This window comes from Ursus americanus, chromosome 1, assembly GCF_024610735.1.
Source record: "Ursus americanus isolate L20-20 chromosome 1, mUrsAme1.1.p, whole genome shotgun sequence".
In the NCBI taxonomy this organism is placed as follows: Eukaryota; Metazoa; Chordata; class Mammalia; order Carnivora; family Ursidae; genus Ursus; species Ursus americanus.
In genome coordinates, this window is record NC_142127.1 from 24,830,334 (window position 1) to 24,853,228 (window position 22,895).

Genomic DNA, 22,895 nt, shown 5'->3' on the forward strand with positions numbered 1-22,895 from the left:
GGAAGGGATCAGAAAGCCGACCTACCCCATAAAGCAACAGCTCCTAACAGCGTACACAGTGCTCCTCTAGGTAGAGCCTCTCATGAAGGAACAACATATTATGGTAACAACTTCCCTTCCTATCAAGGGTAGGTTGAGAATACGTCCCACTGACCCACCTCTACCATGGCTCAAACCCCCAGTTGACTAAGTGGCAAACCTATTTGCAGTAGAGGAACATCCTGTCCACCAGCCCACTGTCTCTAAAAATGTGGGTACTACTAGGTCCTACAGAATATGTAGATTCTCTAAATGCCCCCACCCTATGCCTATGCCAGCCCCTGCGGCTTGTAGGGAGGGAGCAAGGAAAATCCCACTGATGCCCAGTTACAGATGCCTGGAAATAGGAACAAACACAGCAGTCAGGGGACTTAAAGAGAGTGGTTTGCTTGGCGATCACTCGTGAACCCTATTGTTAATCCTTTGCATTGGCAGCTGGGCTGTCATAAAGAGATTAACCCCATGACTTGAACAACGGAAAGCCAAGGAATAGGTGATCATGAATAAACCCTCGTGGGGTCAAGATATATGGAAAGGCATTTGAGTTTGCCTGCGAGAGCCTGAGGGAGTCCTTGCTGTCTTCCACATCTGGGATCATAAGGCACTAACACCCTGTGGCAATCAGGAAGCCGAGGCCTTAGCTCGGGCACAAGCCGTAACAATAAACCCTTCAGTAGATAAAATAGATTGGATGCATAGAAAGAACAGCCATGGTAGCACCTGGGTAGGATGAATATTGCCAAGGATACCTGATTGCCCTTGAAAGACACTGACAGCATGCACTGTGTCATCTAAACAATGCTGAAGGCCACTGCCAAAAGAGTCTGGGACCATTGGTCAGAGTTCCCAACCAGTGAAGGATGCAAATCAATAATATTGATCTCTGCCCTTTGAGTGAGGGTTCTAAATATGCCTTGGTTTATATGGACACTGAGTCTGGCCTAACCCAAGCTTTCTCCTGTTGCATAAACTGTGCTGTCACCATTATGGGATTAGAGAAGCTGAGCACTGTGTATGGAGCCCCTCATCAAATAAACAATGATCCGGGGTCACATTTTGATAGTCATGATATGTAAGACTGGCAAAGGACCATGACATTGAATGGAAGTTTCATCCCCTATAACCAGCAAGCATCAGGATTAATAGAAAGGAAAAATGGAATATTAAAGCAATGGATTAAATTACTAACAAGTAAAACTGCCTCGGCCAAGTGGACTAAAATACTGTCTCACTCTTTAATACATTTAAATGATCAACCAGTAAGGCCTGATGCCCAAATGCCAGACTAGGGACCCCTGCCGAGATACCCAATGCCATAGGTATGAAAGTCACAGGACACAGCTATTGCCCTGACTCTCACCATATATCAGTGCGTAATGTTGCTGAGAACACCAGGCCCCATCACACCTGGAAAAGGCCTTACCTCCTGAAATTTACAATGGAATATCCTACTAGTATAGGGGAGTTACTTCATATTCCTGGGTGAAAGGTAACTACTTAGTCTCCACTAGGATCCCATCATCCTGCTATAAGCCAGACCTAGAAAAATGCATTATACTTGGATTGGAATATGCACCATTAAAAGAAGGGAGAAGGTGAGGGTCGTGGTCTTGCACATCCTGCCTCCAGGCCATCTCCTCATGCCCGACAGTGCTGCATGCCCTGGCCAACATGTGTGATATGTACAATTAGATCAAATTCCTAAAGCTGCAGCCACATTAACAGCTAAGGATCAGGGCACAAGTATAATTTATATAGGAGGGGAAGACCTTCCCATACAAATTCTTACCAAATATGTCTTTTCAACCTTAGACTTCTCCTGTTCATATGTTGTCTAGTCATGATATGGACACCTGAGAGAAATACCATTGTACAGCGGGCCCACACATCTGCCTGCCAAAGGAATCAATCCAGCTGTTGGATATGTGGGCAGCTGCCCCTGTCTAGCTTGTCAGGATTGCCATGGTGAGTGTCACCACTCCAGGGAGAGGATCAAAAAACCCTGAAGCATGTATATTAAGGAAGAACAAACTAAGACTAATGTTCTTTTTTGTTTGTTTGTTTTTAAAGATTTTATTTATTTATTTCTCAGAGAGAGAGAGAGCACAAGCAGGGGAAGCAGCAGGCCGAGCGAGAAGCAGGCTCCCCACTGAGCAAGGAGCCCCATGTGGGACTATATCCTAGGACCCTGGGATCATGACCTGAGCCGAAGGCAGACGCTTAACAGACTGAGTTACCCAGGTGTCCCTCAGTGTTCTTAATTTACCTGACCTTAACGATACTGATCTGGAAACCTTGCCTGTATCACACACTATCAATAATGCTGTAAATGGGTATTCTTTTTTGGTTAATCAAACTATGCAGGCAGCCCATCAAACTGCTGACCAAAAGGACCCTGAAAATACCACCATCAGGGTCTTTGGTGACTATATCCAGGTTGGGATGGGTTCATGTGGCTCACCCTGGGTTATGGACATTTGGGCACCAAGGACTTAGGCTGGGAAAGAAAAATCACCCTAAACAGAGCAACCCCAACACGCGAGGGATACAGAATAGATAGCATAGGAACTATGTAGTCATTCTGTCATATCAAAGAATAGTGGTTGGTTTGACATGACTGGTGTGGCCTCAGGTATTTATTGGGAGCCCTGAATGGGACCCAGTGGTTGTACAGCACAAACCTTCGGCCGTGGCTTCCATCTGAGTGGCTGGGCCACTACACTCTGGGTGTTCCCTGCACACAGGGGAGAATCCACCCCACAGTAACAAAAATGGCCAACCTTCCTCTCAAGGCATGTTTTGTTTTCCATTGGAGCAATCACTTGGCCACGGCCTTTGTCCCCTCCATGGGTCTGCAGGACTTTGCAGGACACATAGAAGCCCCTGCTAAATCGGCCCAGCAAGCCTTAAATGATAGCTAGCAAAACCTGTCTTTACTGAACCCTGAAATGTCTCCAGGGGAAAAAGCTGTCCTCCCAAATAAGATGGTCTGGAGCATTACTATTGCCTGAAGAGGAGGCACTTGTGCCATTCTCTAAACAAAGTGTTGTGTGTTCATACCTAATGAGTCTGCTGATGTATCATCTTTATTAAATCACATAAAACTACTAGTGAACACTCTGAATGATCTGAACCCCAGCCTAGGGACTTAAATCAATGGTTGAAAGCATGGGGCTCTCAGTAAAAAAAATAAAATAAAATAAAAGTTACTTATTTTCAAAATCATTATCTTAGTCTGTGTTTTCTCTTTTATGTTTCTCTACTGTTGCTGTGGTATTTCCCTCCTATGCAGCCAGCCAGCCACGGGACTAGCCACCTCCCAGCTAATAAAACTTCTTGCTGACCTTTCAGCACACATTATAAAACAGAGGGGCATAAAAGATTTTAAGAGCCAGTTAGGAGAAAAAGAATGTCAGAGGAGGTCATCGAGAGGACTTGACCTCAGGCTGACCCATGAGCCACACCTAGGCAATCAGAGGCTCCTCATCCCCTCCTCTGTCCTTGAAATGTACATTCTGCCCACAGTTCCCACAGTTCACACAGTGGGAGCCTTTTCAAGGCTGCAGCTTGGAGAGAGCAGTGCGTTGTTGAGACGCTCTGATCGGAGGGATTGTGTGTTGAGCCCAGGTAAGGCCTCTACATAAACTTTTGAGATTCTGGTGCAGAGATCTACTTGTGTGATGGCCCAAGACCAGCCTTGTAGTAAGTCCTTGGCTTATTAAACCCGCAACCTACCAATCTGGAATGGCTGCCTCTTTGGTCTGCCCTTGTCCTCCATGTACGGAAGCCGGTTTCAGATTTCACTGGGAAGCCCCCGAGTTTGCGAACCAACGCTTTTATTCTGGCAGATAGATGGTTTTCATTTGTGTGTTCCATTATATCAAAAATAACCTGAATCTCAGAGAACGTCAGTGGCTTGGCCAAGGTTAAATAAATAGCAGTGTCAGAATTGAGGCCTGAATTCCGATTTCCTCACTTTCAGTGAGGAAGTATCATGTTCTTCCCACTTTTTCCTCTGTGTTAAGGACAATATTGAGTACAAACCTCCAGGGATCTACACACTTAAAAAGATGCATCCCAGAATGACAATTGATAGTGAGATCTTGGGTCAATCTGAAATATAATTTTGAAAAGGGGAGTCTTGGAGAAATTAGATTAATTTGTAAGGGACATGCCATCCTTCACGTGGGTTATATATTCCAAATATTTTTTTTTTAAAGATTGTCTTTATGTGTGCCAAACATTCCACACCACTGAGAGCTATTACACAGATTTCTAGTCTAATTGGTTTGTATGACAAGAGATTGTGATTTAACTTTCTCATATATTTGGAAGGGGAGCTTTTCCTCTTGTGAAACTCCTGCAGATCTCACAAAACCAGCCAAGCCTGGACATCCAGGAGCTTATTTCTTGAACTCCATGGTTCAATGAAGATGCACATCCTATCATTGTTGAGAGCCCTCCCCACCCCCCACAAAAAATATGTCTTGGACTGGTCGAAGTCCGACACAGATAAGCACATAGCAGCTTGCCAAAATGACACCCTTTGCATCCTTCATTTTATTTTTCTTCTTAAATCAGGCCATGCAAAAGATCATTCACCTGGAGCAAAAGCTCGTCAGCAGATTTCAGAACTGCTTAGGAAACTGTCACCTCCGCGTGAAAGCCAGCACCAGAGCAAATGCCGCAGCATGTGCTGCACGAGCACCCCTCTTTCCTCCAGGTGGCATCAGGGCCCTGGGCTGCTGCGTGCTCTCAAGTTCATTAGCAACATGTCCAAGACCTTAGACTTAGGAACCAGAGCACCCCTTGGTTGGTCCATCCGTGAGTGAGACAGAAGTATCAGCTCTGTGAATTGGAAGTTGCTTCTTGGCTTCCCAAGTCCGTAAGCAGAGCCTCCTGATGGTATGTGAACATGCCCACACCGACAGAGGACCGTAGAGAGTTCGGTTTTAAGTTCTTGCTAGAAGGCAGAGAAAGAGGAAGTTCCCTTAGTGTTTCCCCGCCTGCTCCTCCCCCTGCTACATTTTTAACCACACATTTTCCCCCATTAAATCAGAATTGATGAAACCTATAGAAATGTAGTAATGTTTGAAAATTGAAAAGCACATTGAAAAATAACAATATTCTTGACTATACAAGGCAATTTCTTCAAATCGAGTAATGATGTGATGTGTGTGGTTAACCGTATCTACGCAGGAAGTGGTTTTATGTTAAAGTTTTTGTACTCACCCCCACCCCATGCCTTTTTTTTTTTTTCCCCTCCAGTACTGAAATTAAGCAGCATCCAACATAGGCCTACTCTTACGACATGTGACTTTACTGTTTTCCGTTTTTGTTGAAAGAGTCATTAACAGTTGGAAGTTGATGGCAGTTTCAGTAACAAGTGATCACCGAGAAAAGGTAAGTAAATTTTAACTTTATATTGAACAGGAAATTTAAACTTGAAAATGTTTGGCGGTGTCCTATGCTTTTGTATGAACATACGAATATTTCTACAAAAATGTTTTCACCTGTGATTAAAACATCTGTTTGTTTCTTTTGGTGTAGAAAGACTATTCTTTTCATATTTGCAACTGTCAAATTCCAAAAGTCCTTTAACAGATATTACACTAGAATCATTTGCTAAGATTTTATACTAAAATGTTAAAGACAGACTAAGATACAGTTTGAGTTTGAAAGTACTTTTAAAAATAACTACTAGAGAAAATATGGGACTTTGCATCTTTAACTGATAGTTTTACAAAAAATGTGTACTATTCAGGATCCAGATAATGAAAGATAAAAAGGCACTTTGTAACAATAAGAAATAACATCTGAATCACAATGTGAAAGATATCCAATATAAAGTGTTGTATTAAGTTGGCATTAGAAACCCTTGAAAAGGTGTAGTTTATTAAATGTGTAGTTTATTAAAGAGCTATTAAAAAGCAGGAAAGTTCTAAAATGCAAAAGAAAGCTCTCTGTTATGACACTTGAGTATTTTAACTTTTTCCTAAATTGTATTTAAGGTATAGGGTGAAAGGAGTGCAAGTTTCTATTTCATAAGCAAAACTGTTAAAAAAAGAAGACATAGCTGACTTTATGGAAGGTTACATTTGGGAGAAGGGGCAAATTAGAGGTATATTTTTGGTATTTATGTAATTATATAATTTTCCTTCCTTGAGATTTTCCAAAATAATAACCTTAGAAATGAAAAGGATTTGTTAACCATAAAGTGAAGAGAACTTTTCTTTTATATTGACTTCTTGCTTTTATAAAATGTCTTTGTGTTCTGTAACGAACGTACAAAAAAATATAAAGTACTGTTAATCTCAGAGACAAATACCTAAAATAAATCCGAGTGTAGATTTTTGAAAGAATTTTAATAAGAGTTCCAGATATGATCCATTCTTTCCTAATATTATTTTTATTGTGCTGTTGAATGGGAGAAGTGATGGCCCCACCGATTTTTTTGTGTTATTAAAAAATGGTTACAGGGTTGATAAGTGGCAACAATTCTTTTCTTTTATTATCTTTTATTGAAAGACACATATAAATGTTTTTTGATATGGTCAGTTTAGTAGGAAATTATTTGGCATACTAGTATATTCTATTTTCAAACCTCTTCAGTTGTCAATACTGAGGCTAGCTACTTGTTGACTATTAAAAGGATCACAAAAAAAAATAGAGATTAGGACTTGGTGTTCAATACATGTTTTGTTGTTAGAGTGTAGGGAGACCCTGGCAATATGTTTTTGCTTTGATATTCTGATTAGCTTTTCAATTGGTTACATTTCCACACAATGGAAAGCATTATTTAAATCTGTCTTCAATATTGTGGTTCTGAACCTCTGCATCTAGAGAAGCTGTATAATTCAGATAGTTTGGGTTGATATGTTATTACTTTATTTCATTTTGTTATAAAAGAACATCACATGAATAAACATATGTAGTACTTACACATTAACAAGAGTGACTATCCACATAAGCATTTGGCACTGAAAACATGTCCACTGCAGTTTTTTAAACCATTTTATATTTTTAAATAAAAGCCAAATTCCTTGTTAAATGATTGTTTTTTTCCAGAAACTGTCAAATTAAAATATAAATATCTTATGAAGTCTGTGTAAAACCGAGAATGAATTACGTAGCTTAGTATGGATTTATAAAGAGCAACAATTAGAGATGATAGACATATAAACTAAGATACTCTCAGAACTGTTTGTAAAAACAAGTAATGCATTATCTCTTGAATACACAGACCAGATCTTAAAGAGAGTCAAGTATAAATGAGGTACTACTCTAGGTTACTATAACTTTATACATCTTAAGTGAATAAATAAACAAATTTTGGTGAAATGAAACAATGCAGAGAATCTCATTTGGAAAGTAATTTCAAAACTCATTTATTAAAAGTACATAGTGCTTTTCCACTTGGGGCCAGCATTCAGCAAAATTCAGAAAGGAGATTTTTTTCTTTGATATTCCTCCTCTTACTCGTTTTGAGTGCTTTGATTTGGAGTGGCCTGCTCTGTCCCTAACTTAGGGTCTTGCAGCCTTGGTACCTAGAAGGACAGACCCCACTTGGCTCCTTCCATCCCACTCGCATTGTCTTAAAACTTACTTATCCTATTTCCCAGCACTTACAGCATCTGATAAAAAAATCCATGCTCACAGGAGAAGGCTACAGAGCTTTGTTTCCCTTGACTTCTTAACCAGGCCTCCCCTACCTGGTATAATTTTAATAAGGTCCCCAGCAGACAGATCCAGAGGAACAGCTATTGTTGAGAACTTCGATCAAGTGAAGAGAAGGTTATTGGCACATAGTTGGGGGGGAGATATTTGGGGGCAGGAAGAGTGTTTTGTTAACCATTGGTCCTGCTATGGTATTTAAACACAGAATGTCTTATATGAAGGGTTCATAGAGATGTGTCCTTTACTCTAAGATATTCCTGTATAAATACACACCATTCTTGTAGTGGATGAAAATTAATTGCACTATGCCTTAACACTATTTTAATATTCCCATACACTTAGAAAATATTTAACATAATCCATTGCTTCATATATATGTATCTTTTAAATAATTTAATATTCTGAATTTAAATCTTTGGGTACCAGAAGCATATTTTTTGCACTGCACAATACATGTTATAGAGCTAGACTTTAAAATATAAGTATTTTCAATTTCAGTTTAGAGTTGGCAAAATGCCTTTGTTTTCAAATGATAGAAAATTAGGTGAAATTAATTTAGGCACTAGAGATAGGCATTCGTTTGTATAACTAAAAAACCCAAAGAAAGCAAAGTCAGGCATGGTGGAATCCAGGAGCTCCCACAAGATTGTTAAAATTGGGTTGTATTTTCTTCATTACTTTGCCTTTTTTTTTTTTTTTTCCACTGTGCTATAAGCCCTCTGTGACAGAGGCTCACAGAGTTCACAAGAAAGCTTCAGGTTTACATTTGACCCTTTCAGTCTGTGCTGCAGAAGGCTGGCTTTCCCCTATCACCACAGTAAAGGTCTCAGACTGAGATCTGATTGGACTGAATTTTGTCACATGACTGTGGTAGAGCTAATCATTGACTCTAAGACGCAAACACCAGGAGGGCCTGGCTTGGGTCACAGGCCTTCTCTCCCCTGGAGGAGCCGCCTGAACCTGCAATGCATGTGTTCTCAACGGAACGGAGGCGTCTCCACATAGAAACTAAGACGCTTTCCCTGGGAGAAAGATGGTTTTATTTCTCATAGGTAAAAGCCACAGAACTCTACTACACAGCCACATAGGGTCACATTTAAAAACATTGCGTATTCAAATTCTCCAAACTTTATAATCAGATAGAAATACAGTATCAGTTTAAAGGTAGGTCTGAATGAAGCAAGTGTTTCAATTAAACTGAATTTTAAAGTCTTTTTCAAGAGCTACCTCATCTATGAACACCCGTCTCAATATTTTTCTTCTAGAAGTTTATAATCTAGTATGATTGTTGTATTAATAATTATAATACAAGTGAAATTTGTCCAGGACAAGATAGCGTGTTCTCTGAGGATTCAGAAATTCACGAAAGGTTTTGTCTTCCTGTTATGTGCCAGACAATAAACTCGAGAATTTCCTGGTGTTAACATCATTTGATTATATCCTATCAGAGAAATCAGGACAGTTTGGAGGAAAAATTTGTAGTAGTTTTCAGAGAGGGCTCAGATTTGGGATTTGAGAAACATTCCAGGGAACAGAAAGGGGATATGTCCGAGCACAAAAGTCAGACAATTTCCAAGGAAGAATGAGTTGTCTACAAGTATAGTAAAGGAGGTAAGGCCGGAAAGACCATTTGAGATCTTAATACAGTGGACAGATTATGATGAAGGGTTATGAGTAACAACAGTTTTAAGCAGGGGAAATTCATAAGTGGATGTCCATGTTTTGTATCTGGATGGGCTATCCAGCATCGGGGTTTATTTGCTTCTTCCATGTATCTCCCTGGTGGTGGCATACTCCTCAGGGCAGTCTGCAGGAATGGTTGCAGTCAGTGAAGGTAGGTGTCCCTGTAACATCGAGTGCTGGCTTCCCTCCCAAGGTGCCTTGAGGTCCTTAGACAGGCTGTGGTTATGATTTTTTTAAAATTGTATGGAAGTATTTTTGTTTTTGGTTTCTTTTGTTTGTTTTGAATTTAAGAATAAGTGATGCGGCAAGATGGTTCAAAATCAAAACTTAAATATAAAAATTATAGAAAAAAATCTTTCTAACATTCTCATTTCTATATACCTCTGTTCACCCCTACCTTAACCCAATAGGCAACCACTTTTCATTGTTATTTTTTAAAATCTTTCACAGTTGCATATATATAATGTGTGTGCATATACCATCCTTTATTATATTAAAGGTAGCATAGTATACACAGCTCTCCACTTTGCTTTGTTTCTTTTAGTAATATCTTAGTGATATTTCCATAGTAAAAATGAGAAACTGTTCAATTCTCTCTCTCTCTCTCTGAGTATTCTCTCAGTATTCCACTGTGTAGATGTTTCACAATTTATTAAGAGTCATGGGTGTCTTCAATTTTTGTTAATGCAATTAACGTGTTAATGAAATTGTGTGTGTTTTAAAATATATCTGCGGGATGAATTTCCAGGGATTCTATTTATTTATAAGCCAAGAGACAAAATAATTTTGATAGTTATTGCTATAATAACTTCAGGTTAGTTGTAACTTTTTTTTTAATAATATTTTTTTATTATATTATGTTAGTCACCATACAGAACATCCCTGGTTTTTGATGTTAGGTTCGATGATTCATTAGTTGCATATAACACCCAGTGCACCATGCAATATGTGCCCTCCCTATCACCCATCACCAGCCTATCCCATTCCCCCACCCTCCTCCCCTCTGAAGCCCTCAGTTTGTTTCTCAGAGTCCATAGTCTCTCATGCTTCATTCCCCCTTCTGATTACCCCCCCTTCTTTATCCCTTTCTTCTCCTACCGATCTTCCTAGTTCTTATGTTCCATAGATGAGAGAAATCATATGATAGTTGTCTTTCTCTGCTTGACTTATTTCACTTAGCATTATCTCCTCCAGTGCCGTCCATGTTGCAGCAAATGTTGAGAAATCGTTCTTTTTGATGGCTGAGTAGTTGTAACTTTTTGAACTTCTACCAGCCACTTAGAATGCTGATAGACGCCCCATAGCTTTTCCAATGGATTGTGTTGCTGAACTTTTTAGGTTTTGCTGATCAGTAGAAAATTATATCTCAATATAGTTTTATTTTGGTATTTCTGTTATTATGATCAAGATTGAGCTTATTTTTAAAAGATTAAAGTCTACTTGTTTTTCTTCTTTTTTTTAAAAGATTTTGTTTATGAGAGAGAGAGGGAGGAGCAGAGGGAGAGGGACAAGCAGGCTCCACTCTTGGCTTGGGGCTCCATCTCAGGACCCTGAGATCATGGCTTGAGCTGAAACCAAGACACTTAACCAACCAAGCCTCCCAAGTGCCCCTACTTGTTTTTCTTAATAAGATAATGTATCCTTTCTCAATTGTATAATTAAGGACCAAAAGCATTAGTGAAGTTCAAGCCTTAGAAGGGGTCGAAGAAGTAAGAAATTGGGGATAGCCTATGTAAAATACGCTTTTTATAAGTCTTAAAATAGGTAGTAGCTAAAAAAGGGATGAAATATGAAAGTTGAAGTGAAGGAGAAGAGAAAAGGAATGGAAGTGAAGGAAACAAGGGGAATATATTCAGAAACCTGACAAGGTCTCAGAGACTAAGCAGTTGGGTATAACCAGTAGCTCAACTAGGAAAGTTAACAGAATAAGTTAACCTGAAACTGAAGGGAGAGCTCTTTAATGAGTGTGTATGTGGATGATGGATATAAAGATGCACTAAGGAGACAAGGTTGAGGAAATATACACTTCATGGTTCCCATCTCCTCTGAAATTGTAGGAAAGCTCATCTGATGAAAGGGAATATTTATGGGATACCAAAGAATAAGCAGAAAAATCTTATTTTTAAAATTGTACTTGTCGATTACACACAACACTATTGTGGGTTTAAAATTGAGTTTTTTCTTTTGGTGGGCATCAGCCCAATTCAATTCAATTCCATAAATAATTTTGAACTCTAAATACACTGTGTTATGCTAGGAATTATTGGGGACACAAAAAATCAACGTGCTGTCTAGCCAATGAAAACTTTTTAGGTAGTTTAGTGCACAAACACAAGAATTTAAGTATAAATCTACATGTATAAATGCAATGCTATAGAAATATCACAGAACACTTTATTCTCAGAGTCCCAGACTCATTTTGCCAAATCCAATGGTCATTTACATGTCTTCATATTATCTACTATGTGAACTGCATTTGATGCAATTGAACATTCCTTCCCTCTTGAATCTCTCTATTCATCTGACTCCTGGGAGATTTCATTCTTTCGATTTTTCACCAAACTAACTGGATGCTCTTTCTCTGTCTCCTTTGATAAATCTTCCTCATCATTCAACTCTAAATATTGGAATGCCTTGCACTCAGTCTTCAGATTTCTATCTTTTTAGTCTTAGCTCTTGTCTTCTAAGTTTATTCGTAGGCAAATGTCTTGCAGGGCCATGAGTTTAAATATGATCTATATTCTAGTTTGATCTCAAGATCAGGACTTTTTCTTAGCATTATAACTATAAATGCAACTGGCTACTCATCATCTTCACTTGAATATCTCGAGATATCAAAATGAGTGTGTTCAAAACTAACCTCTTACTTACTCCCTGCTTGTCCCCAATCCAACTTGCTTCTTCCCTATTTTCATCCATCTCACTTAATGACTACCACCATTCATCTATCTGTTGAGGACAATAAACTAGAATTACCGTCAATTATACTCTTACCCACACATTTCCTACCCCAAACCACATTCAATTCATCAGCAATAAGCAGAGCCTGCAAAATATTGATTTAGCTCCCATTATCCTGTTTGCTTAACTTTTCTCAATATGGCTCTTGAAAAGTTACATACTTTTTTCAGACTAATGGTTCTTTATTATTTGTTAATTTTTTGTTGGTTGGTTGGTATAATGACTTCTCCTCAAAAAAACAAACAAAACAAAACCCTGCTAAATGAATACACTACAATCTGTGGCATGTAGCAACATCACAATTTTAGATAAACTGCACTCACAGATACACTTTCTATTTTCAAGTGAGAGAATAATCATACAAAACATATGGAGCAATTTTAGTTTACACATGTTTGAATGAACTCAAGAAGGTTGAAGTGGTGGCAACTTCTAGAACCTTCCACTCAGGTTTTTTTCCGACCCTGAAGATGTTTTTCTGTGTTATAATTGATTATTAAGTAGACTCTGTGGGCAAGAAAACCATAAGTCTCAGAAACATTGAAACCTTGGTAGAGGAAATGATTCAGAAAAAAAGGAAATTTAATAAATAAAAGAAACATTTCTGTGTTACATTTTTTATACAATTTATTTTTTATCAAATTGTTGCTACTACTTATGTGAACTGATTTATTTTATCTATTCATATATTTTACAAATGTTGATTATATATCTTGGGCTTTTATTTAACAGTTTTTCTCTTAGGAGGAATGAATTAGACATTAAGCAAGGGGTAAAATGTATACTGAAATATCCCCAAATCAGTTACTTCTTACCACTTCTACCACTGATACTACAGAATCTTCTTGACTCATCTCCCTGCTTCTACTTTTCACACCATACTTATTTCCCAAGAAGTAGCCAGAATGACCTTCTTAAGACTTAAGTCCTACAACTTCCCCAGTAAAAAAAAAAAATTCTAAATGACTTTCTATTATATTTCAAATTAATTCAATCTCCTTTCATGACTTGCAAGGCCCTCTCTTTCTCATTACTTTGCTTTCATTTTCCTAAGTAGCATTTTGGATATGGGGAATTATTATTATTTTTTGTCTACTTGCTTAGTGGCTATTTTCAACTTAGACTGAATCATCTATAGGCATATTGACCTTGTCTGTTTGTTTGCTACTGAATATCTAGAAAATAGAACATGGTAGGCATATGATAAACATTCAGTGAATATTTGATTAGTGAAAGAATAAATGCTATAAAAGTTGACTCTGGACTATAGAGTCAGAAAAGGCTTTCTGGAGATTTGCGACTTCTGCTGGGCCGGAAAAAAATAGGATAAATTTAGGGGAAGAGAAGCTAGAAACATATTTCAAACAAATGACACTTGACGGGTATGTTTTGAGTAACTTCGCTGTGATGAAAGGTGGGATTGAAAGCCTGGATTCATTATATACTATAGTGCCTTCTGAAACCCAGAAGAAATGACCCACCATCTGAAGACATACTGCCATAAACTGATGGAAAACACCAATCAACTTAAGCATTTGAATTTTAAGCTATTTTACTAAAACCATTAATTTTATGTTTACTTTAAATTAATTTCTTAAAAATGCAGAGAACTTTTTGTTCCAGGCTCTACTGGTGTAATACTGAACTTAGAGTCAAATGAGATATCTGTTTAAAAGAGCTCTGGAAGGTAGAAGCTCAGGAAATTGGGTGCTGAGTCAAGGGGAAATTTTGTTTCTGCTAATTTATCTTTCTGCATTAGTTAATTTTATATTAGAATGTAAAGGCTAGAGTCGGAGCAATGGAGCTCTTATTCATCTTTCTGCTAAAGGCACTAGGAAATCAAGTAATCTGAGCTTCCATATAGTATTACCTATTTATACAAGGATGGTTATCTTAGGAGGAATACAGGAGAAAAATGAGTGTTGATTATCCTAGTGGTGTCTCCAACACTGGTAGGTACTATGGTGTTACAAAATACAGACAATATTTTCTCATTCTCAAGATGCTACAGTAACATGAGACATTGATCGATATACATCAGAGTGACATTGTTAATAATGATCAATTATATATACTGCATGTTGTATATCAGATGTTTTGCCTACCTAATAGGATATGATAGCCACAAAAATCATGTAAAGAAGTTGTACCCCCATTTTAAAGATAAGGAAGTTAAAGGTAAATGGCTAAGTGCCCACATTTACAGAGCTGTGTGGTAGAGTGTGCCATGATTTAGAGGCCTATCTGGGTTAAATCCACGAGCAGACAAAATCCATGTTACTTTCACTATGCCATGCTATCATTTTCTAAGCCGATTAAGTGTCAGCAGCTAAGCAATGCTGGACTTCGTTTGTGAGGCCCTAGAGTCTGAAAGGGTCTAAAAGGATCCTGCTTTGTTTGCTGTCTAAAACGATACCATCTGTGGAAAACCTGTTTCTTGTTTGCTGCATATATTGGCTTCTGTAGAGATGTTACACAACATGTGAGGAAGAAAACATTTTTTTGCCTCTGTTTCTGTCATACGGCAGGTGCTTTTTCTATTTCTCTTTTCTTTTTCCTGTAGACCTACGTCTTTCCTCAGCCCACAAATCCCCCAAATACTTTCTTAGACGATGCTGTCGATTATGAAAACAACTAGCCACAAATGGTTATTCAGTATTCGAAGTGTGCCTTGTCTAAATTGAGTGTAAAATAACCAGATTTTGAAGACTTAGTACAAATAAAAGGAATGCTAATATCTTTTACATTGATTATATGCTGAACTTATAAAATTTTAACATATTGAATTAAATAAAATATATTATTAAAGTTAATGTCACCCACTTCATTTTTCTCCTGTAATGTGGTTGTCAGAACATTTAAATTTTTTCCAGTTACCTGGCCTGAAACAAACAAACAAACAAACAAATAAAAAAATAAATAAAATTCTTCAAATATAGTCCTTAAATTTCTATCTTTGCCCTTGGCCTTTTCCCCTATAGTGTTCCTCATTTTCTTTATCACTTGATGCCACTCCATGGAATCCCAACAGTGGTTCGAACTGAGTATGTGTCAAGTTAGCCCCTAATCTCTCTACAGAATCCTTCTCTTTCTCCTGCTTACTTCAGTTAAGATGTCCCTATTCCTGAAATCACCTAAAAAAATAAGCTTGGAATCTCTATGGATTCCTGGATACTGCTTATTCCTTACATTCAATCAGTCGCCATATTTTGGGGGCAACCATTTGCTTCTTACCATGTCATTTCTTGTCATAGTTACTAATTTGGTCATCCATTAAGTCTTGTCTAGACTATGGCCAAAGGGGTCTTACTTGCTTTTATACTTCTATTTCTCTTTTTTTTTTTTTTAAAGATTTTATTTATTTATTCAACAGAGATAGAGACAGCCAGCGAGAGAGGGAACACAAGCAGGGGGAGTGGGAGAGGAAGAAGCAGGCTCATAGCGGAGGAGCCTGATGGGGGGCTCGATCCCATAACGCCAGGATCACGCCCTGAGCCGAAGGCAGACGCTTAACCGCTGTGCCACCCAGGCGCCCCTATACTTCTATTTCTCTTGCTCCTTTACTTTGGCTATTTCAGATTCACCTTCTGTTTTCAGGATGATGGTTGGGTTCAAGTTAATTAACCCAAGAATATCTATTATCTATTCATATTTTATTCAGAGTTTTGAAAATAGTTTTGAATGCATTATTTTATGGGATCATTCAGCAAGTGAGTAAGAAAAGCAGGAGCTTTTCATAGATTTAATAGAAGAAGACAATGAAATATAGAAAAATTGAATTGTTTCAGGACATGTCAAGAACATATTTTTCTAAGTGTTTTCTGATATCCGATCCTGTGCTCTTAATATCTTATTATCACTGTAAGGAATAAAAAAAGTTCTAGAACAGAATTTGTTCGGTTGATTGCATGGAGAGAAGAGAATGAATGCTCCTACAACCAGGCATTTGATGCCTGTCTGAAATCTCCAGGCTCCACCACTTGCTAGATATCGTCTGTGGGATTTTGTGCAAGTTACTTAAACTCTTGAAGTCTGAGTTCCCTCATCTATAAAATGGGGAGTTTCCTCACAAGATAAAAAAGAAAATAACGTACATAAAGAACTTTGCCTTGTTTGTGACACAAAATAATTGCTTTAAAAAGGTTAAATGTAGTGTGAATAGTAGCTGTAGAAGTAGCTGTTTTATCAGGTTGTCTAGAATCAAATGATGACCATATTTTTCCTTCATTATGATATAAAAATCATGGCAGGATAATTCTGCTTTATTTCAATTCTAAGTATTATGATAACATTATGAAACTCATCAAGAGCAATTTCTTGCTATTAGTTTCATTTCCTCAATACAGCTGCACGGGGGAATGTAGTATAGCCATGTGGAGGAGAAGAAAGAAAGCTCTTTTCTTGTTCATTTACCAATTTTTGGTTGATTTGGAAATTTTCCTTCAAGCAGCTCAAGGTGTGTCCTCACAGAAAATGCCCTTTAATTTTGGAGAATTAATCAATCACACAGAGCAATTTAATTAATTAATTAATTAATTAATTAATTAATGTCATTTATTTTTGGGGGGCAGCAAAGAAAAGTTTATTGAGCATAATACAAAGCTCCTGAAGAGGGAGGGGACCCAAGAGGGTTGCCCGCACAGAGGTATTTATTTATTTAAATTTTTTTTTACTTATTTTTAGGGGAGAGAGAGACAGAGAGCACAAGCAGGGAGAGCAGCAGGCAGAGGGAGAAGCAGGGTCCCCGTTGAGCAGGTGTTCCCACACAGAGCAATTTAAATAGTGGTAGAGAACCATTGACTCTTGGACTTGAAATTAAATGAAGCAAAGAAAAACTACAGACAAGGAGATAGAAAAAAAGTAGAATTCTCTTCATCCATTTTTATTTTATATCTAATTTTTTCTAGGGTGGTAAGGTGGTGACATAAATGGTTCATGAGACAGATATGCTAGGGTCCTAGTAAAGTGATTCTGAAAAGGAAAAATAAGAAATTTGGAAGGGCCAGGGTCTAGGCTGTTGATCCAGTTAGAGAAGAGTTAGAGTGTTTTGTTTTGTTTTTTCCCTGAGGAATCCTACTTAGGATACTACGTATGGAGGTTGAATGACTCCATCGATCAGAGTCCTAATTCTGAAAGCAGTCAGTGTTAGGATATTGGACTAATGAGAACAGGTGTGGTGCTGGGAAGTGACAGACCAAATGCTCAGTGGCAATGGTGCTGTCCTTGGAGAACTGGCTCCATATCCTACAGGCTAGAGGGCTTTAGGTTAGAAGTCTAGCTTAAAGAAGGGGGATTAACAAGTGGGCCATAGTTTCAGAGTGAGAAATCAGCTTGGAGACTAGAGACTGGTGAGCACGGCAGATGGGTAGAGTACGATTTGAGGCTGAGAAGGTGGGGAAGGCAAGATGCGGTGCTTGTTCTAACTTCCCCTGACCATGATGTACTGTATCCTAGGTCCATTTATCATCTTTTGATGTGGGGAAATAGGAAAAAAAAAAGGAAAGAAAAAAAAGAAACCAGTGACACTTGGGACTGGGAATCACAGCCATGCTAATATGGTGGCCAACCTGAACTTGTTGGAAGTGCTCATGATACTGAGGGAATTAGAGACAGGGAGTTTCAGGCAGGCACCAGATGCCCGTAATGCTCTCCATGCAGTACAGAGCAATGCTGACAAATACAGTGTCTGATTTTAAAGAACACAGCCAATTTGGTCAGAAGAAACTCACAACTCAAATAGGGAACAGAAAACAATAGATGTCAGGATATAATTATCTGCCAAAATATCATAGGAACAATAAAGGGGGTCAGAGCAGGGAGGGGAGCAAAGGGGAACTTGCTTAGCAATAGCAAAAAGCACAGCACAGTATCCTACTCTCGGTAATGTGAGATAATGCTGAAAAAGTTATACAAATAGATGAAATAATATTAATCTCGGATGAACCTCTTTCTAAACAGATAGAGTCTCTTGGTTTTGTTCTCCATTTCTAATCCTACTGGCTTCGATTGAAAAATAATCAAATATAGAAAATGATATTGATTCAAAGGTGACTGGCACCATAGGTCACAGTCACAAAGGCCCGCAGACCAGTCAGGATATCTATGCAGATGAAGTAGAAAGGGAGGGAACCTCTGGATCGGAGAGAACTTGCCCTGTTTACAGGATGTAGAAGCTGTCCACCCCCGGCTGACTTCTACCATACATCCTTGACCAGCTTTCTATATCTTCTGATTTTTCAAGGGAAGACACACAGATCTGCACCTGTTTTTTGAGTACAAATCCTCATTTTTCAATTGGAAACTGATTCAAAACATTCTAAAACATTGTTCAGGCCCAACAACATATGTCCGTGGGTTGAATTTGGTTGGCAGTCTGCCGGTTTTCCACCTCTTCTTGAATTTATAGCTGCTCCTAAGAAAGCAGGAGCAGAGTGTCATGATTAGAAAGAACTAGACTCCTCCAGATAACTTACGTATACAGAATAAATCTTAATAACGGTTCAGAGACTCACTAGCACATTAGATTATTCTACAAAAAAAACCCCCATTTTTGTATAGATTTTTCATTGAGGCCCTTGTTCTGTTTGTCGAACTTTCATGAGTGGGTTCCTTTTCCTAACTTGAAAGAACCAATGCTGTTCTATGGCTCATGTTCCTCAAAGCATTTTTTAACCATTAAAAGTTGTCTCCAAAGGCTAACTTTTCTAAGTAATAGCAAATGGAGTCATCCTTAATTTGCCTGGTATTTTCAAAGTCACATGATACAAGATATGGACCAGACATGTACACCTGCATGGGTGCATTGTTGTAGCGGAGAGGAAAGAGATTTGTATACCTTAGGTGGTGAAGATAATCTTAACAGCGGTTTAAACACATGCACACACCCACATGCACACACACACGCACATGTGAAGTCCACAGTGTGCTAGATGAGGAAATATAAGATGGGTGTGGCCGTATAACGCATTTCATCAGACAAGTTATCTATGAATAGATCAGCATCACTAAGTCTCAGGAGTAGTTAGGACAAAAATGTAAGTGAATAAAGGGAGGACAAAAGGAAAAAAGATTACTATTGAATGATTTTTAAAGAAAAGAGATAATCCTGATAGTCCTTTTAAAATTCTAGATATTTTATGCATTTCCTTTTGACTTCAGTGAGGCCGGGCCCAAATTCTGTATTTTGCTTTGTGAGGAGCCTAAATTAAAATAGATATTTGGCTATACTACTTCGAATTATAGTAACATTCAATTAACTGGAACCTCGTTGGATAGATAATGTATCTAACCTTCTTCCCTACCTCCTGCTTCCTGGGGTGAGCCCTGAATTCCACTTTGAGGAAAGAGAAGCACGCCTGTTTAAATCTTAAATCGAGTATCCAGTCCCCAAACAACTCCTGGGTGGAGACTCCTAATTATGCACCTGAAGTTTTTCAAGAGATTAAGGCATCAAAACTGTCTTTTCAGCCTAGAAAGAAAAAGATACATTTTACGAAATAAATATACTTGGCATAGTAAAGGATATTCAAAAGCAAGAATTAAAAAATCAGTCAAAAACTTTCAATGAAAATAATGTGAACTAGTAGAAATTTTTGCCATTTTGATATTCTTGGTTTCATGAAAAGAAGCCTCGCTGCCCAAAAATTTCAGATTAAGTTTAGGTGAAAACAACGTTTTGTGGAATTTGTTTGTTCTCACACCAAACATCCTTTGATGTTTTACAAGCAAGAGAACTGTTTTCCAAATGTTTAAATTGATGTTGTTTTACTCACACTTACCAAGTTCATGATATAAACATTAAAAAAAAAAAAAAACACTCGTGCTGAAACACTCACAATAGACCCAGATTGCTTGTAGTATGATCCTGTTGGGTTTTTCCTTTATATCAAATAATTCATTTTTCAGTATCTACCTACTTAGCCACATAGTCCCTTCTCTTATTTTTCCCGACTATGATCAATACCACTTCCCCAACTACCAACAAATTCCAAAGTGAAATACATTCCCAGGAAACTTAATCAGCACAACGATATTAGCAAATATGAACTGAGTAGCATGGGATTTAAACGTAAGAACAATAGTAATTAGTAATAATTTTAGAACAATGTGGATATAAAATTTAAAAAGAGCTTTATGTAATTCTAGAGACTTGCTTGTCAGAAAAGTGCAGTGTGCCTCTCAATCACCAGGGTCAAGGCCAAAAAGGGAGTTTCTCAGGCTCCTCTTTAGTGTTGCTGGATGGGAGTCTTTGGAACGTGCAGTAGAGCCTGCATGTTGATGAAGCTTTGGATTGTTGATGACACGGAATCATTGTTGTATAGCTTTCTTACTCCTCACTAGTAAAGCCATTTGTTCCTTTTTAACTCAAGTTATTTCTGACCTTAACTCCTTGGAGAAATCTTAGTTTAATGCAGTTAATCTTTAGTTAATTCCAGTGGAATGGAATTTTGTGAGTTCAATATTAAATTATAACAAGTGATCATGGCTTTGGTCTGCACTTGCGATGCATACATAGGTGTCTTTCCCTTATTTACAAGTCCCAGTCCTTCAGCAAGTCATGCCCTTCCTCATTAGACATTTGCTCTGTCTTCAACCACAACTTCTGCTGGTCACCTGGTCATTCATTGCCTCATTCTGTTGCTAGGATTGAAGTCCTACCTCTCTACTGCCAGTCTTCCTTCTGGATAATTGAGATAGGGCTGAACAAATACCCAGTAATCAGAACTCTGGCATTTAATAACAAACCTTCTAGTTGATAACAGTTTGCAAATCTGAACTTCTGAGTATTGCCCTTCTCAGATTGTCAGTGGTTGTTTTTTCCCATCTGTCGGATAAATCTTTCTATTCACCTTGGATCCCCAGTTGCCAGTGTTCCTTGATATATGTGATTATTGGATACGACCGCACTTCTTGTCAACGTTTGTGGATAGGAGAGCTCCCCAGTGTCTTTCTACTTCAGATCAAGAGCCAGATCCTGGTCCTTTCTCACCTCAATAAACCACGAGAGATGGCAGGCCTTTCTAATTAAAAGAAATATATATATGTATATATATATATGAAATACATATGAATTATCTCTCTAGAAAGATACCCCTATCTCACAGCAAACACAGAAATTATTTCCAGAAGAATCACCGTTCTAAAAATAAAAGTTGAAACAACAAATCTTTATAAGGAAAATACAGGAATAGTCTTTGTGGTCTTGGATCAGGCAAGGATTTCTTAAAAGGACAAAAAAAAAAAATCACTAATCCTAAAAGGAAATAAATGATAAATTGGACAATACTAAAATTAAGAATGTCTATTGATGAAAAGATTGTATGAAGAGAGTAAAAAGTCACCCCAAGTGGGAAAAGATCATTATTGCAACATATATATTTTAAAATGGCTTGTATCCAGAGTAGAAAAATAACTTCTACAAATCAGTAAAAGAACAAAGAACCTAAAAGAAGAACTAACTAAAGTTTTTTTATAAGCACTCCACAGAAGAATATTACATAGCAATCAGCCACACAAATAAACTTGTTTGAGTGAAATAAGCTCAGCAATAAAAAGTACGTACTCCAGGTTTTCCATTTATATTAATTTTAAAAATAGGCAAAATTAAGAAGACAGAATAATGATTATTTTTAGTGGGGTGGGTGTAGAGTGACTGGAAGGGAGTTTCAGGGACTTCTGGAATGCTGAGACTGTCAAGTTTCTCAGTTTGGATGTGGTTACATGAGTGTGTTCAGTTTGTGACAATTCATTGTGCTTTATACACAAACATGGACTCACACACAAATACACACACACTATTTAAAATGTATTTTATATATGCATAATTGAACGAGAAACTAATTTTTAAATGCATTAAAGGAAATATACTGAAATATTTTATTTTAATAGTGTCATTGTCACAACAATGGACTATGACATTACTGTCCCATTTTCAGACATGTCCCCTTGGCACTGAAATCCAATCCAATCAATTCAGACTTTGAAGACAGAAGCATTAGGGAAAGACTAATCGGATACAATAACAAATTTGCTAAATAAAACAAATGTCAGCCATATTTGACTACTGTCAATTACTGACTCCTGTTAATTACTGTCAAACACTAATTATGCAATATGCAGCTTCCCCATATTTTAACCTGGGCTGGCCAAGATAGAGATAGAGGGGTCCTGGTGTACTGCAATCAATGCGTGATTAGATTTAATCGGCTTGATGAAAGGGCTTTGCAACTGAGTCACATCCTTTAGGAATCAAACGTTATGGAACATGAAATCCCAAGAAACGAGCAATCACAGGTTAAAATGTACTTTTTGCCCTTGGTACTCTTCCAACAAAGATCAGAGAATGGGTCCTGTCCAGAGAGTGTCTGAGACGGCTTGTTTTGTCGGTGTTTCCTAATGTGGCTGCTGAGCAACTCGTTCTACACCCAATGTTTTCTCCTTAAGTGACATTTCATCATTCAGTGCCCTAAGATAGTCACCCTGTTTTCCCTTAATTGATACTTGTACGCAAGAGGCGGAAAATGGCTCAGCATTTC

At 37.9% G+C, this 22,895-nt stretch overlaps 1 protein-coding gene across 1 annotated transcript in view; it reads left to right on the forward strand.

Annotated features, from left to right (window-relative positions):
• Positions 1-5,158: 5,158 nt before the first annotated feature.
• Positions 5,159-22,895, forward strand: part of ARHGAP15 (Rho GTPase activating protein 15) — a 597,544-nt gene continuing 579,807 nt past the window's right edge. Inside the window, exon 1 of the mRNA XM_045782563.2 lies at positions 5,159-5,442. The gene's annotated coding sequence lies outside the window, so the exon portion shown is untranslated. The remainder of the gene's footprint in view (positions 5,443-22,895) is intronic.